Raw genomic sequence first — 18,727 nt, forward strand, 5'->3', positions numbered from 1 at the left:
TCAAAGGAGACCCAGTTGAGTTCCATGGAGAGGAGCTGCTTCACACCAGCAGAATCGCAAGGTGCGAGTGGGGGCCGGAAGCATCCGGGCGGCCCCATGCCTAAGGACTGTCTGTGCCAAATCTCTTGTCGCTGCAGAAAGTTTGCTCTCTGTTTTCCCATTCCCCCATTCTTCCCAATAAAAGAGTCTTGTGAATTTTGGATAACAGACTTTACAGTGACATTTGAAAATGCTAGATTTTATTTGTCCTAGGGTCTGCCAGCACATACTGTAATTAAAATGTTGATTAGTAAACAGTTTAAATATATGACAGACAATGCAGTTAAAGCCTACAGTTAGGTCAATATGTGATTTAGATTTGCCATTTAAAAAATCTCATTTAAATTTTGCATACATTAATCACTACCACACTTCAAGGTTCTGATATCCACCTGACTACAATATTAAAATAAAACTTGCTGCCCCAGGGAAATCCTACTTATTCTTAATTGTTTCGAGGCTTTGATGGGCTTTTAATCTAAGATTAATTTATGCAATTTTAAATAACTCTTCTTATGATTAATAAGCTTGAAAATTAAAAGGAGTCTAAAGCAATTATAATGAGCATTTGGTCATAACCTCATTAGAAGAAGGAGTGAAGGATACAGCTCTGGAATTCTTACAAGACTACAATTTAAGGTTACTTTTAGAGAAGTCAAACATAGTTCCTGAAATTGCAAAGGCAGGTTAGGAAAGGTCAGTGTTAAAATGACGGCTAGCTAGATTAGCATACTAATGATTTTCCCTGATAGTGACAGAAAGGACATTGAAAAGAAGATGCAAAAGAGAGACAAATGACATGCTGCCAAGAAGCTACAGGCTCTGAATTCTGTTTCCTATTCTTTTGGCTGGAGACTTTCGTGGAATTTCAGAAAGAGCCAGAGGGTTAGGATATCTTTATTCATAGGTCGGTTTTGGCCAGAAAGTCTGGTTCACGTAGAGCAGGCAGAGATCAGTCCCTTGTGTCTCCTCTGCCCTCGTGTACCCACTGCCCTGCTCAAGGCCCAACAACAGTGCACTGCAGCTGCAGTCCTCTCCGGTGGTGTGCGAAGCCCTTCCAGGTCATGGATCTGCTCCACCCAGCTAACTTTACCCCTTTCATGTCCAGGGGTCTTCTTTCCTCACTGTCTCATTTCCTCTGGTCTTGGCTTGTGCTCTTTTCTGGAACGCCTTCCCTCTTGTTACAGTGATGATGATAATAATGGTTACCATTTATTGAGCACTTATTTATGCCAGACACCATGCTAAATAAGCATGTAACATACCTTTATCTCATTTAAATTACCTACTTAGTGAGACTCCATTTTTATAGGTAAGGAACCTGAGCCTGAAGAGGGTCGATGACATGTTTGAAGATCAGTAGCTAGAAAAGAGGGGGTGGAAAGATGGGAGGAACTGGTTCTGCTGAGCTATCACTTTGTAATTCACGTATTCAGACAAATTCTAACAATCTTACAGGTCCAGCTGGGGCCGAGCTGCCTCCATGACCACTGAGCTCCCCAGCCAGCTTTCCCTTGAGCTCTTGCACTGTGCGAGTCAGCAGCACACAGACTTGCCTTCTCTAAATATGTCTAGTCTGTCCCCTTAGGACCTGGATGTTTCTTGTATTCCTTTTGAAATTATCACAGCACTTCACAGATGCAGACAACAAATAGCTGTTGATTGACTGTTCTACAATAATTCCCTCCAACAAGACACTTGTTACGTTACCAATAACAGAGGACAGATACAAAAAGTTAAGGTTTTCTGGGGAGGAATAATCCAGAGGTCCATCCATCCCTAAAAAATTACCAATTCCTTGGACACTAGCTGCAAACATCCAACATATAACATATACTTTACTCAAATTCACATTAAGCTCCACTGAACATATCTGGCTTCCAAGAAGCTACTAGTAAAAAATGCCCAGCTAAGAACATTAGACAAGTGAGAAAATTATGACCCAAGGATGCTGAATGATTTGGTACTCCACACATCCAGCACTTTACAGTTACAAACACACTTTCAAACATTCTATCTTTTGAAACACAACCATTCAAGGTTGGTATCACCTACCCCCATTTTACAGATGAAAAAGCTGAGGCTCAGATAAGTAACTGCTGATTACCCAGTTAAAGGCACAGGATGTATTTGAAATCATGTCTTCTGATCAATGCTCTCTCCAGTATATAATGTTGTTTCTCATCTCATGTTCACAATAGATTCATTTTCAAGTTATAGAGCCTATCGTCAGTCTCCAGACTTCACATACAGAGGAGAGAATATGCCCAGCCAGTTGTCTGGACACAAGCCTTTCATCTCTCCAGTTCTCCCATCATGGTTGCAGAAATGAGCGAGGTCATGGCTCCATGCCTGTGCTCCTACTCTTCCAAGTCCCCGAATGCCTGTGCTGGCGTGACACCTGCGGGCTGTCCTCCTGGCCTCAGTCTTCCTTCTGTCTTCCTGATGGATCCTGATCTCTATTTGGCTTCCCATTTTGTGTGACCCGACTACTCTGTTCACGTGTCTCTTAAGGCGCTGGCCAATTTGGCTTCTACTCTGCTTATATTTTCCCCAGTTTTATTGAGATACGATTGACATATAGTACTGTTTTAGGTGTACAGCATAATGATTTGACTCAGATATACTGTGAAGTGATTACCACATAAGTTTAGTACATCCATCATCTTATGTAGATAGAAAAGAAAAGAAAAAGAAAAAAAATCCTTTTTTTCCTTGTGATGAGAACTCAGGATTTGCTTTCAACTTTCAAATATACCACATAGCAGGGTTAACTATAGCCATCTGGTACGATATATCGCCAGTACTTATTTATAACAAAGTTGGGATGTTTTGATCACCTTCATCCAATTCCCTCTCCCCTCACCTCTGCCTCTGGTAACTACAAATCTTTTTCTGAGTGGTTTTATTTATTTTTTTATAGATTCCACATACAAGTGAGATCACATAGTTGTTGTCTTTCTCTGACTTACTTTACTTAGCATAATGCCCTCAAAGTCCATTCATGCTGTCTCTAATGGCAGGACTTCCTTCTTCTTTGGTATGGCTGGATAACAGTTCACTGTGTGTATCTCACAACTTCTTTATCCATTCATCCACTGATAGACACTTACGTTGTTTCCCTATCTTGGCTATTATGATAATGATGCTATGAATATGGGAGTGCAGGTATCTTTTCAACACAGTGTTTTCATTTCCTTCGGATGTATTCCTAGAAGTGGAATTGCTGGATCATATGGTAGAGTTCTATTCAAAATTAAAATAATTCTTTAATTTTTTTTTTCTAATTTTTTTTGAGGAAACTCCATACTGTTTTCCATAGTGGCTATATCAGTTTACAACACCACCGACAGTGCATGAGGGTTTCCTTTTCTCCATAACTTCACCAACACTTGTTATTCGAGTTTTTGATGATAGGCATCTTGATAGGTGTAAGGCGATATCTCATTGTGGTTTTGCTTTGCATTTCCCTTATGATTACTGATGTTGAGCACCTTTTCATACCTGTTGGCCATTCGTATGTTTTCTTTGGGAAAATATTTACTTAGGTCCATTACGCACTTTTACATTAGATTTATTTATTTAATTTCGCTATTGAGTTGTATGAGTTCTTTATATATTTTGGATATTCATCCCTTATCAGATGTGTAGTTTGAAAATATTTTTTCGCATTCCATAGGTTGTCCTTCATTTAGTTCTTTTTATACATTCAAAAGAGATTATTGCATAGCTACTTGGTGCCATGTATCATGCCAGCTGCAGGGAGTCAGTGGTTATATAAAGGTTTTACTTCCTCACCACACTTGCCCTCCTGGAGGGAGAGATTAGTGTCTGACCAGCCTCTGTATTCCCTATAGCTGTGCAACTCAAGTAGTTGGTCCTGGAACCGCTGGCTACTGGTTTGCAATGAGATAAGGAGCTATGCCACAATGTACATCGGCACACAGCTTCCTTCATTGAGCAAGTTTTGCTACAAAAAAAGTCATCTACATTAAAAAGAACGCTTTGAGACACATTTGATTTATATTCTGGCACGAACTCCTGGTATTCAAGAAACAGTTCAGATACTACCACTAGTCTATGGTCCATATTTGAGTAGCACTAAACTAAACCACCTAGCAATATATTCTGCACACAGAATGTGCTCAGTAAAGTTTGCTGGGTTAAAAGAAATTTCTCTCAAACTCAGGAAACAATATCTCTTGGAAATTGCTCATTTCCATAACCATGATGGTAGAACGGGAAAGTAGAAAAGATCTGTGGATAGATAAATGGCATGACATACTGCATCCTCAGTTTTTGCAGCAAGTTGACAAAACCAAAAAAACAATAATAACACCAATTCTCACAGCTTCCTCTCAGATAACCAACTAACAGACCAGGTAGAAACTGCTAGTTATTACTTTCTTCTTGTTTGGTTTATCTGCACCGAGGATCGTAAGGAGTGAGTTGAGCAATCATCCCAGAGGGGCATCTTGGCTTTACAAGCACAAACCACTGAAATGCTATTTGTATTTAATATTATTTTTGATTGCAGGAAATAGTTTGACTTAACTGAAATTCTTGCAACCACAATAATCTCCTGGCCACTACGCACCAATATGTACAGCTTTGGTACATATTTGGTACAGAACGGTCCTGTGTTCTTCTTGGCTGTATGACTCCAGGCAAGTCAATAAGCCTCTCTGAGCCCCAGATAACACATCAGTAAAATGGGAATAAGAAAAATCCTTGTAGTGATTGTGTGAAGGTCAAATGAGATAACTATTTGAATGAACTCTATAAACTCATGTGTTTAATTTCTTTCTCTACAATAAATCTATTTTTTTTTTTAAGGTTAAAGAATAGAAGCCTTTCTGAATTTATCTGTAGCTCCAAGTTGCATGCAGTTATTACTCCCAATTTCTTTCAAGTAAGTTCAGAGAAAATAAGTTATAGCATGGATTTTTGGCTAGTGTGAATATTGGAGGGCCTGGTACTTTTCCTTATGATCCAAGCTGTGTTTCACGTTGTGCAGAAAGTAATACACTCACATATATACCTAAATGTTTTGTGAGGCCTGGCTCACTTGTTAACCCATTCACAAAGTCTCTACAGAAAACTCTGGCTGGAAGAAATCTGGAGAAATGAGTTCTCCGGAACTAATTTTACCTGTTAAAAATTCATATCATTTCAATTTAATAACTATTTATTGAACATTCTATTTGGGGCTAGGGACCAGGCTAGATGCTAAAGCGACAAAGATAAATGTGATCTCATCTTCTAGGAACTCGCGGTCTTATTTATGGACTGTTACCAGTCATGCAAACAAGTCACTGCCACAAAGTGTGAAACGTGTACTCACAATTTTCCAGGAGGAAAAATGACATACAACAGGAAAACATCAACCCCACTGAAGCGCACCTGGGAAAGCTTCATCAAGGCTGTGCCAGTGGGTCCTGTAGGCTGAGTAGGAGTTCACCCCATGGATGTGAGGAAAGGGCACTCTTGGCCGAGGAAACAGCACAAGCAAAGACATGACCATGAGAGAATGCCTCACGCGTTTGCGGACTGTTAGAATGGGAGAGCACAGGGTGCGCGTAAAGGAGTGCCACGAAGTGAAGGGGGCAGGTGAAGGTGAGGGATGGTCTTCGCAAGTCTCACGTTCTATCCTGTGCTTGGCTGTTTAGATCCTCATCTTCCTTGCTAGACTGTAAACTGGTTGAGGTTGGGACTCAGGGCGTCCTTGGCATCGGGCAGGATGCACAGAGCTCAACAAATAAAAATGGTAAGTGCATACCGAAATGCACATTATGATGCTCAAAGCATGCTCTCTCCTATCTCGCAACATTACAAAAGGCTGAAATAGTAACCTGCATCAGACATGCAGTAGGTTATATAATTCAGCCAGCCCCCTAAAAGCTACCCTTACACCTTACTTTGGTACTTAACCCACTTTCCAGATGATGCGGCATTGCGGTCTGCACAGGAGAGCTGGAAATCCACAGGCAGGAAGGAGAATGAGCTCAGCCAAAACTCTGCTGACCTCCCTGACAGGTGGAGGAAAAGCTTGTCTTGAAGAAAGTACTTTCCAGCCTCAGGCCCTGCATACACCAGCATTCCAGGGTGGCCGATTGGCCTTCCTGAGAGTTAGAGAGAGAGTATTCCAGAGGCAAGGCTGTAGCTTAAAAAAAAAAAAAAAATCATGTTTAATTTAAAAATTAGAAACTGGAGCAGGCTGTGAGCACAGGGGTTGATTGAAACAAAATTTAAATTCCTGTCAAGCCCATTTAAACACGGGGGCCCTTCATAGACAATTAGCTGCTCCCTGTGAATGCTGAATAAACTCAGGCCTGGTCACTGTGAGAAGAGAGGCGCCTACTGTGAGGCACTGAAAAAAAAATTAACTAAAATCAGGCTGTATGAAATATTTAGCCTTCCAGTATATCACAGGGGTTTGAAAGTGTAAACAAGACAAAAATCGATTCCTTGGTGCCCTCAAATCAATCCCCCAAAATGGTTAGGGCATCTGTTTCTGCTAAATTTTGTTTACATCGGCAGATTTGCCTTAATTGCAGTTGTTTATCTCTCATTGTCCCTGGGGCCCTAATCTCCCGATTACTAATACTTAACACTCATTTCACATCTAAAGCTACTTCTAATCCTCAACAGGTTTTGGGGGCTCTTAAAATTATTGAAACCGCAGAGGCGGGAGACACAGGCTCTTTGTGAAAGGAACATTTTCTTATCTACTACCAGCTGGGCCCAATCATCACCAGGGATGGCGACAACAAAGGTGCTAAAAGGCTCTTCCACAATGACTGCTGCTCCACTGGGGATTCAGAGGATAAAAAAGAGCTTTGATGGAAAAATCTGAACAAGAGGCTAAAGCAGTCCAGCCAAATAAAGTTACTGTCATAATCAAATGCTGTCAATCACCATGAAAATCCAATTAAAAACGTTTCAGCACAGCCCTCTTAAGTGGAAAAATGTACCCTATTTATACAAATTTTTGTCAACTCCACACCAATCCCACAATTAGAAAGTCCTGCTATTAATTGAATCCCCCTCCCCCCAAGTTTAAAAAGAGATGCAGGCCATTCAGAAGCCTTTTGAGGGAGCTGAAACACACACACAGGCTATTGGTATACAATTAAGAGTTAATCGGGTTACATTTGAAAATTCCATTTTTATTTGTGTCAAGGGAACCTTTGCACGAATAAATGAATGGTACCTATTCTCCTACTTCAGAATCAGTGACCATTTATATTAAGAGAACAGAGAAACGGTAAACCAGGATACTGGAAAGAACTAGTCCATGCTCTGGCAAATGTCTCTCAGTAGACCAAGGCCTAATGTTTAATTCTAATCTTGAAAATTAAATAGAGAACAGAAGGCCCAAATGTCTCTACTGCCTTTCTGCAGTCTCCAAATGGCCAAATGAACCTCAAATTATCTGCAGGCAGACCTGGCCCCCCAAATAACTGTGTATCTACAAAAGGCCTCACTGAAACCACAAGACTTGAGATTCCCCAAAGGTCTCTCTCAAAAACACATCAGTAAAATGGGAATAAGAAAAATCCTTGTAGTGATTGTGTGAAGGTCAAATGAGATAACTATTTGAATGAACTCTATAAACTCATGTGTTTAATTTCTTTCTCTACAATAAATCTATTTTTTTTTTTAAGGTTAAAGAATAGAAGCCTTTCTGAATTTATCTGTAGCTCCAAGTTGCATGCAGTTATTACTCCCAATTTCTTTCAAGTAAGTTCAGAGAAAATAAGTTATAGCATGGATTTTTGGCTAGTGTGAATATTGGAGGGCCTGGTACTTTTCCTTATGATCCAAGCTGTGTTTCACGTTGTGCAGAAAGTAATACACTCACATATATACCTAAATGTTTTGTGAGGCCTGGCTCACTTGTTAACCCATTCACAAAGTCTCTACAGAAAACTCTGGCTGGAAGAAATCTGGAGAAATGAGTTCTCTGGAACTAATTTTACCTGTTAAAAATTCATATCATTTCAATTTAATAACTATTTATTGAACATTCTATTTGGGGCTAGGGACCAGGCTAGATGCTAAAGCGACAAAGATAAATGTGATCTCATCTTCTAGGAACTCGCGGTCTTATTTATGGACTGTTACCAGTCATGCAAACAAGTCACTGCCACAAAGTGTGAAACGTGTACTCACAATTTTCCAGGAGGAAAAATGACATACAACAGGAAAACATCAACCCCACTGAAGCGCACCTGGGAAAGCTTCATCAAGGCTGTGCCAGTGGGTCCTGTAGGCTGAGTAGGAGTTCACCCCATGGATGTGAGGAAAGGGCACTCTTGGCCGAGGAAACAGCACAAGCAAAGACATGACCATGAGAGAATGCCTCACGCGTTTGCGGACTGTTAGAATGGGAGAGCACAGGGTGCGCGTAAAGGAGTGCCACGAAGTGAAGGGGGCAGGTGAAGGTGAGGGATGGTCTTCGCAAGTCTCACGTTCTATCCTGTGCTTGGCTGTTTAGATCCTCATCTTCCTTGCTAGACTGTAAACTGGTTGAGGTTGGGACTCAGGGCGTCCTTGGCATCGGGCAGGATGCACAGAGCTCAACAAATAAAAATGGTAAGTGCATACCGAAATGCACATTATGATGCTCAAAGCATGCTCTCTCCTATCTCGCAACATTACAAAAGGCTGAAATAGTAACCTGCATCAGACATGCAGTAGGTTATATAATTCAGCCAGCCCCCTAAAAGCTACCCTTACACCTTACTTTGGTACTTAACCCACTTTCCAGATGATGCGGCATTGCGGTCTGCACAGGAGAGCTGGAAATCCACAGGCAGGAAGGAGAATGAGCTCAGCCAAAACTCTGCTGACCTCCCTGACAGGTGGAGGAAAAGCTTGTCTTGAAGAAAGTACTTTCCAGCCTCAGGCCCTGCATACACCAGCATTCCAGGGTGGCCGATTGGCCTTCCTGAGAGTTAGAGAGAGAGTATTCCAGAGGCAAGGCTGTAGCTTAAAAAAAAAAAAAAAATCATGTTTAATTTAAAAATTAGAAACTGGAGCAGGCTGTGAGCACAGGGGTTGATTGAAACAAAATTTAAATTCCTGTCAAGCCCATTTAAACACGGGGGCCCTTCATAGACAATTAGCTGCTCCCTGTGAATGCTGAATAAACTCAGGCCTGGTCACTGTGAGAAGAGAGGCGCCTACTGTGAGGCACTGAAAAAAAAATTAACTAAAATCAGGCTGTATGAAATATTTAGCCTTCCAGTATATCACAGGGGTTTGAAAGTGTAAACAAGACAAAAATCGATTCCTTGGTGCCCTCAAATCAATCCCCCAAAATGGTTAGGGCATCTGTTTCTGCTAAATTTTGTTTACATCGGCAGATTTGCCTTAATTGCAGTTGTTTATCTCTCATTGTCCCTGGGGCCCTAATCTCCCGATTACTAATACTTAACACTCATTTCACATCTAAAGCTACTTCTAATCCTCAACAGGTTTTGGGGGCTCTTAAAATTATTGAAACCGCAGAGGCGGGAGACACAGGCTCTTTGTGAAAGGAACATTTTCTTATCTACTACCAGCTGGGCCCAATCATCACCAGGGATGGCGACAACAAAGGTGCTAAAAGGCTCTTCCACAATGACTGCTGCTCCACTGGGGATTCAGAGGATAAAAAAGAGCTTTGATGGAAAAATCTGAACAAGAGGCTAAAGCAGTCCAGCCAAATAAAGTTACTGTCATAATCAAATGCTGTCAATCACCATGAAAATCCAATTAAAAACGTTTCAGCACAGCCCTCTTAAGTGGAAAAATGTACCCTATTTATACAAATTTTTGTCAACTCCACACCAATCCCACAATTAGAAAGTCCTGCTATTAATTGAATCCCCCTCCCCCCCAAGTTTAAAAAGAGATGCAGGCCATTCAGAAGCCTTTTGAGGGAGCTGAAACACACACACAGGCTATTGGTATACAATTAAGAGTTAATCGGGTTACATTTGAAAATTCCATTTTTATTTGTGTCAAGGGAACCTTTGCACGAATAAATGAATGGTACCTATTCTCCTACTTCAGAATCAGTGACCATTTATATTAAGAGAACAGAGAAACGGTAAACCAGGATACTGGAAAGAACTAGTCCATGCTCTGGCAAATGTCTCTCAGTAGACCAAGGCCTAATGTTTAATTCTAATCTTGAAAATTAAATAGAGAACAGAAGGCCCAAATGTCTCTACTGCCTTTCTGCAGTCTCCAAATGGCCAAATGAACCTCAAATTATCTGCAGGCAGACCTGGCCCCCCAAATAACTGTGTATCTACAAAAGGCCTCACTGAAACCACAAGACTTGAGATTCCCCAAAGGTCTCTCTCAAAACTGCTACAAATTAAAAAGCAAACAACCCATTAAACAAATCCAGCTGGTTACAACTGTAACTAGGAGGCTTCTAAGATTTTTCCAGCCCTTGAAATTCCTGGTTAGACTCATTGATTATTGATAAGAATTGCATCTATTTATTGGCGTGTACTCACAGGAAAACAAGTTTGCTGCCTTCAACAGTAATTCCCAAATCAGAGCCCAGGCTTCAAGATCCTTTTCTAGTTCCCCCACAAACGGCTAACTGTCTCTAGTCTTCTTCAACCTAATCCTTCATTCCCCAGAGCTGGGGTGGTGGGGGTGGGGGTGGCGGCGGCATGCATCTGATATGCTGCTAGATAAAGACCTTGGGGTCCCCTGCCATCAATCTAACCAGGCAGAGATGGTGCTGGCCAGGTGGTCCCTTCTAGATCTTGGCTCTCTAATGACCTCCTGATTTGGAATTAACTGTTGGAGGTGAATTCTCCAGTGGTGAGAACCAAAGACCACAGGTGCTGCCGAGCAACACCGGCCTAACACCTTCTTGCTCGCCCCATGTTCTGATTGGTCAGGCCCATGCTGTACTGATTGATAAATACTTTAAATATTATCCCTGTAGACACAGCGACATCCTAGAAATTCCTTTATTTTGGAGCCAAATTATTTTACCCAGATGGCCTCGCCTAGCAGGAAGTCAAATAAAAACATTTAATCATGTACTCTGGTATGGTCATCCTAACTTAGACTGAATATCACAATTTCCAGAGGTCGCTTCTTCTTTGGTCAGTTTCCTCAACTTTACTCTGTGAGTTCCTGGAGGACAAGTGACATTCTTGTTTGTCTTTATCTGTTCAATGTCTAGTATGGTTTTTTTTTTGAAATGGATTAGTGAGTGGTACATGGAAAGAGTAATCAGTAGTAATTTCTCTTATTTAGATCAGAGACCTCACTTGGATGACTGTAGTATAGGACCAACTTAGGCACTGAGTTAAAAAATCATGATCCACCTTCATGGAACTTACAATTTAGTTGGACAAAAAAGGCGTTAAACCAGTGAGTTTTCACCTCTAGTGGTGCCTTATAATTACCTGGAGAGCTTTCAAGAAAAAAAGGACCTGGTCCCGATTCTTTAATCTGGGCTGGGATCTAGACTTTTTTCCTTTCTTATTTTTTTAAAGCCACTCAGATGGTTCCAATGAGTTGCCAGGGTTAGGAACCACTGTATTACACGAACCCACTTGTGAGTGAATATAAGATGAATATGTAATTTATGTAATGAAGTGCTGTTCGAAGTTAGATACAATATGTTCTGGAGGGCTTCAGAGAAGGGAGCAGGCACTGTGGAGGAGAGGGGTGGGGAAAAGCTGAAGGAGGAGGATGGATACCTTCAAGGACGGGGGAGAGGAGGGCATTCTAGGCTGAGGCTACCACCTCAATAACAGAAACTGCCAGTGAGCTACTGAGTAGCATCAAACAAGGAACTAATGAACAACACACCTCAAAGACCCAGCTTAGCCTCCTTTGACTGTGGCACAAAACTGAAGAGCGATCCGATCAATCCACTTTACTGCATTCAAGATAACCAAACTGCTCCTGTGGTCAAGGCTACACAGCCTCATCGTGCCTTGAAACATGATGCTGGGATGATGACAGTCAGCCCAGAAAAACAAGAAAGAAGTATTGCAGGCAGGAGTTCAAAAAACCCGCAATCTTAAACAGGCAAATCATCCCCATATTAAGAGACTTGACTTGACTGATGGAGGAAAAAAGTTATCCTTAACTGGGAAATTAAAACTGTCAGATCACCATGATCAAGGAATGACAGATTTTATCTATCTGTGTATCTCTTGCTATGTGCATGGACATAAATACACACGCACACATTTATCTGCTAAAGTCTCATGAAAAGATTAAGCAGTCACGTCTATGGAAAAACAAAGCTTGTTTTCTGGGGTTATAATCTCTCTGTTCTTGCTGAAGTGCTAACGTGTCATCAAAAATTCAAATTAAAGCTGTCTGATTTAGTGCGATCTCGAGCATCCAGTCAATGATTCTGCCATTGTAATTACGTGCAATTAAAAAGCTAAAATCAACTTCTTACTAGTAGATTCCTATTTATCAGCAGACATAAACAGATGATTTTAATGGCCTTCAGAACTTGAAAATAATAAAAAATAATCATTATGCGATTGTCAACTGGACCCTATGTGCAGCCCCTAAGCTTCTGTGATGCCTTTTATGCCTGAAGGGAATATTTAGTTGAAGTTACAATCTCAGCCAGGGTTTCTCCCTGCAATTTCTGGGTGCCTTAGCTAATGAGCTGATTTGCATCTCCAAATGAATAACCAAAAGCAAAAATGTCTTTAAGAGTGGGTGACCAGTCACACACACGAGTCTGGCCCTAACGGTCTATTTTAAAACACACTCTATATGACACAGGCAATAGCTAATGTAGTCAACTACAACCAAATTAATAATTGCTTATTAAACCATTATTATACCTTAAAAAGCTTAGATTGCAAGCGCAGTGGTCCATGAGCACCAAGCAAGAGACCTGCAGGAACATGCCTGTCCTCATATTTGTGCTTAGGACACACACAGACCCTGAATTAAAATAAACCGAAACTCATCTTTGCTCTTTTTAGCAGAATGTGGTGATAATGTTGAACTTTATCTGAGCCCTGTGCTCCCAGAAAGCGGTGACAGGTGAGAAATCTCCCCACTCTTTTTTGTTAACCACAAAGGCCCACCCTGCTCTTACAGAGATAAGATCTTTTTCCTTCCTTCCTCATGACTGGCTGATGACTTCCTTATTTACCTGCCTCCATAACCTTGGCTCCCTCCCTTTTCTCTGAGACATTCCTCATTCATAAATGTTCTCTCTATTGCAATAGCCTGAATAAAATCATTTCCTAATTGTACAGTGTATTTTGTCTTTCACAGTGGTCAAAGGGTTTGGGTCTAATAATGGTGAACAAAGCCATTTGATGTAAACCTAAGTCACACTGGAATTTGGGTGGACAGACAAAAATCTAATGTGGCAATTTCTCCAATTTCTAAAAGGGACCATGCAGATGCCCAATTTACCATTAACCAAATTATCTTAAAATGTAATTATAATCAGTTTTGGATAAGCAGAAAAGCTACCAGTGACGATTTAATTTAGAGGAGTTAAACAAGTTAACATCTCTTTCCAAGTAATTAAATGTTTAAACAGATTTTTCTGGAGCAGTTTGGTGTTTATTAGCCCCCAAACAACACCACCTTGTATATGTGAAGCCTTCTCTGAGAAATGAGATGTCTTCAAGTTTGCAGCTGCTGGGATTTAGAAAGTAAAAAAACCCCAAAACATTAGTTCAATTGTAACTGACACCCCTCCCCCCAAGACCCACACCTGCCTCATGTATTTCCAGTACCACTATTTACTTGCTTTCTAAGTGAAATGTCAAATTTCAACTGCAAACTGCACCGTGTTTCTTCTTAGGGGCCTGAATCGAAAACCAAACTTGAAGAAATGCTAAATGAGGACACCCTGCTCTCGCATGTACAAGAAAATGCACAAAATAATAAGGCATTATTAGAATCTAAGGAGAAAACTCATGTTTTTAAACAATTACTAAAGCAGTATAATAATAGCATAAAGACAATTTCTGCGCCAGCTTGTTTCTCTGAAATTCTCTCTGCCACTGAACAGCTAGAACAGATAATAACTATTAGTAAATCAAACTCCTCTGCAATATCCAGCTGTGCCTCACGCATTTACATACAGATAGAATGGGTATATGTTTTTAATATGTATGTGATACGTACTTTTACCATAGCCAACGTGCATGCTACAAAGGCGGAGGAGAAGGGGAATCGGATCAGCATGAGATAATAAAGTGGCCTAGATAAAGTATTAACCAGCGATTGATCTCAAACCGGGTGCTGCTTCTTCTGACCTGATTACTTACTATGCATAGATTCCATTAAATAGAGCTTAGACATGGAGAGCTTCTGGAAATACTCTAAATGCATAGGAGGATCTATAGCACTCTGAACCCAAATCGTAACTGCAGAGGTATCCATGGCTCACACCCTCCCTGCTGGAGTCAAGGCCCACAGTCAGAATAGGCTGGGAGGTTAAAGGGCCACTTAACAGCTGGTGGGAAGCCCTACTGAGTCCCGCAGTGTGGGCCTTTCCCTTCCCTCCCCCACGCCAAGCAATGGGAAGGGAGTGAATGCCTCCCTCCCAAGCTGCTGGTCTGGTCCTAGCCTCACAGCTCTAACTAACCGAATGGGAAGGTAGCAAGGGAGCTTAACAATCATTCAGGGTCATGGTCTCCTTTGAAAAACTGATGACAGCCCGGAATCCCTCTTTTCAGAAAAAAATGCAAATCCCCACATGCTTGCACGATTTGGGATGTAATTTCAGGGGCTCTAACAGACTTCTTGAAGTCACAGACCTGAGGTCAAGGATTGCTGATCTAGTCCATCCCCTTCCGTTTGCAGATGATGACACGGAAGTGGGGAGGGAACAGGGAGCTGCTAAGGGAAGGGAAGTGTGGAGGCTTTCCCTGCTAAGTCACAGCCTGACCTTAGCTACAAAAGAATCCTAAAGGAAGATTAACTCTGGAGAAAGAATTCTTTGTGGTTTACACAAGCAAACTGTCTATATAATAATGCTTCTCATCATATCCCTTTTTTTAAAAAAGTATTTAAACGTATAATTTGAATAGCAAAACCAGACTCACACTTCACCTCCATGCTCCCATCTCAGGTTGTCTCTGTCCCTGAGTTTAGGGGTCTGATTTTTATTATTTTGCTTACTTCAACCTTGTTGACATTTGGGGAAAATTTCTCTACCATCTTTGCATTATTATCCTCCCCTCCCTTGTTATAGTCTCACCGATCCTTTCTGATTGGCTGTTTTGTTGTTTTTTTTCTTTATATGAGCTGTGATACCTCTGCTTGCTTGTCTAAAGCCTACTGAACATTCTGTCTGTCACTTCCACAGAGTATCTACAGCCTGGAAATTTTTTTCTAAGTTTGTTTGACCCAGGTCACATAGCTGGGGCAGCACAGACATAGGTCTTTCCTGCAATATACATCACGGTGATTTAAAAGTGGGTTGTTTCATAAGGGAATCTTCATCATAGGAGCAGAAAGAGGGTGTGTTGGCAGGGGGTGGGAGGATGCGTTCCTCTCTGGTTGTATTTGCATGCTGAATGTTCATAGCTGCCTGCTTGACTGGTTTTGCTTTGCTGGGTTTAAAGCTGACTCCTGATCTGTGCAAAAGCTCTTAAAGAAGTAAAGAAAGGTCAGCTCTTCCCAAGGAGGAAGGACTTCTCTATACTTGAATGGGAGTCCACTCAAGAAAAAAGGTGTGGGTGGGTGTGCTGCTTCTGTGTTAGGTCAGAGTTTTCAGGCCTGGACACTACGGTTCCTTCTCTAAGTAATGGAGTTTCTGAACAGACTGCTCAGCTGATGAATATGTTGCCTATCTGAACTGCACCTTTGTGGGTATGGGTCTCCATGAGGCCAATGTCAAAGGGAGACCTGTTTCAGCAGGTACCAGAGGTTTCACATTGCTCTGAAAGGTCTGGGGGTTCGACACACTCATGCTTTGCCCGGCCTGTCTCTTTTGCCTGGGATGTCCCCTTGAAAACTCTCTCCTAAAATTCAATCCCTCCTCCAAAGTCCCTTTTCAAATTCTACTTTCTCCATGTAGCTTTTCTCCATTTCTCCAGATGGAATCCCACAGCACTCTGCTGTTCTTTTATACCAGTTATTTTATTCTAGTTATTTGTATACTTGTTGTATCTCCTGCAAGACTGTACGCACCGAGCTTACTCTTTGCATCTTCTGCTGAGTCTGGCACAGGACTTTGCACACAACGGTCTATAAACACCTGCTGAATTCAATTGTTTATCTGGTTCTGAGACCTCCTGAGATGATGTGGATGCTGATGATGAAACTTTTGAGCAAATTCTTTATGTAGCTTAATGGCTACTGCCAGAAAAGGGCACCAGCTCACGTGGACCTTGGCTTCCCCAAAATGTGAGCGCTGAGGGAATGTCTTGCTCCAGCTTTAAAATACTTCCACTTCGAACATAAAAGCTGATAACCATCTTAGGAACCACACAGTGTACATAGAATCAAGTAGCTAAAAAACTAAATGAGTTCCAACACTGGGATTTTAATGGCCTCAAGCGTCTGAACTTGAGTTGTACATTTCATCTTTAAGCCTGACATGGTCAAAGATGGCAAAGATGATGATTTTAAGACTTGCGTGTTCTGGATATAAGGTGACTCCAACAAATAAAAAGACAAAAACCACCTGGGTGCCCACTTTGCGAAGGCCCACCCCTCCTTGCAGTTTGGTTTACTTAAGCTGAGACTTGCTGCGTTCACCGGTGGTCGGGGCCACGTCGGAATCCATTTAAGAGCTCCCTGGTGGTAAATCTGTAACTCTCAGTATTTCCACCCAACCCACCTCTGATTTTCTTAACTTTGATTTGGAAAATGCAGGCCTGTAGGGAAACCTCGACAATCCTGCAGGCCTCACAGACAATGCGGCCCAAGCCGGGCAGACCACGCTGATACCCTGCTGCTTGGGAGATAAACTGCTCTTGCTGTGAAAGGCAGGCCTTCACCCACAAATACACTCTCCAGTTTGTTCGTGCATTCCAGAGGATGCTTTCAAATAGGTTGTAGGCGGAAAGGAAAAAGAAAAAATTAAAGCAATTAATATGCTAGAAAGAATAAAGAGACAGCTTCCTTAAGACTGGGTCCTTAGGATGTGACGCAGGTTCCTCAAGCCAGACACAATCCACTTCCTTTCCTATCCCCTACTGGGCCCAATATTTAGCCAAAGGAAGGCAGGGCTCAACCTCTTGGACCACAGGAGCCTTACATGCACTCATTGTTTCCTGCCTCCTCACTGAGCCCTTCCTAAGCCAGGGGGAACCTCACCATTGCTATATCGGAGGGAATCCATTCATTTAACTCAAACTGTGAGTAGTACTAGAAAGAATGTTAAATTAAGTATAGGATGGTGCTTCCTGTGACTAAATTTTTCATGTATTTTACTGATTTATTGATATTTATTAATTAAAAATGTGAGACAACACTCACCAGGGTATATAGTTATAAACAGATATATCGAAATAGTATTCCTTATCTCTCTCCCTTTACAGACACACACACACACAACTTGCTTCCAAGGCACTGAAAATACTCACCCTTACTTTGTTTTTATGACTTGCCACCCTGGAGTGGTGTTCCTTACCAACACATATGTGTGTATACTTTTATAGGTGTATGTACCATCTGTAGATGTTTTATTTATAAGTAGCCAAGTCATTGCAGTGTCAAAACATGCATTTACAAACATATCTGCTTTATGAAACCCTATTCCTTTGTTTTAATAGCTGAGCTATCCAACCATAGCATAATAATGTACAAGGTAAATGCGTCTCCATTTCTAGAACCTGTTCCAAGTTTTCTGAGACGTGACTAAGCAAGAATTTCCCAACTATCAAAGAGACACCCCGCCCCCCCCGCCCCCAATAAAAGGCCAGTTTATTCTAGACATGAAACCTGCACAGCTACAAATCACAGAGGTTTTAAGGGTAAACTTTCTTTAACTTGAAACTACCCCCCAAAATCGAGATTTTGCTCCAGATGTATCAAGGAGAAAACTACCTTCTTGAAAGCACTCACGATGCCAAAGGGAGAGGGACTACTATTTTATTTTGATGAAATCTGTATTATACAGAAGTTTGAGTGCTTCGAGTGTTTATTAGGATGAAATACAAAGGATGAAAACCTCTGAATGAACCAGTATCTGTAAAATGCTTATTGTTTTAAAGTGGTAGAAGAAAATTGGTTGGAATTTGCTCTGACTGCAGTAATCTAAAGATCGGGAATGGCACGCAAAACATTAGAAAGAGTAGACTATAATTATTATTTACTAATGCTGGATTCTAATGTTATTCTAACAGCTTGTGCATTGTCAAATCAACAATCTGCACTAAATAAATGACCATTTGGGAATTGTTAGGGAGCGTCTCTGTTCCTCTCCCTGCTTGACTAAAAACTGTCATTTGCAATCAAAGAAAGCAGGCTTGGAGCTGAGAACACAGCACCAGCAGCCTTAGAGTTGTCTCTTTCTGAGGAAAGACCAAAGATTCTCATTAACTTGATCTTTTGCAGCCAACCTAATTTCATTTTACAAGAATCTAAGAGGACTCCATGCCACATTCGGAATTTCCTGTAGGATCGCACTAAAAACTTAACATGTGGACTATCTTTTTTTTGTTACCAATCCTCTGAGTTCTGAGAAGCTGTAATGACAAATAATGAC

At 41.3% G+C, this 18,727-nt stretch overlaps 1 protein-coding gene across 6 annotated transcripts in view; it reads right to left on the reverse strand.

The window, feature by feature from the left end:
* The window catches only part of MAP2K5 (mitogen-activated protein kinase kinase 5), a 245,476-nt gene that overhangs the window by 19,302 nt on the left and 207,447 nt on the right, over positions 1 to 18,727 (reverse strand). The gene's annotated exons all lie outside the window — the stretch shown is intronic.

Source organism: Pteropus vampyrus, unplaced genomic scaffold (genome assembly GCF_000151845.1).
Source record: "Pteropus vampyrus isolate Shadow unplaced genomic scaffold, Pvam_2.0 Scaffold15, whole genome shotgun sequence".
In the NCBI taxonomy this organism is placed as follows: Eukaryota; Metazoa; Chordata; class Mammalia; order Chiroptera; family Pteropodidae; genus Pteropus; species Pteropus vampyrus.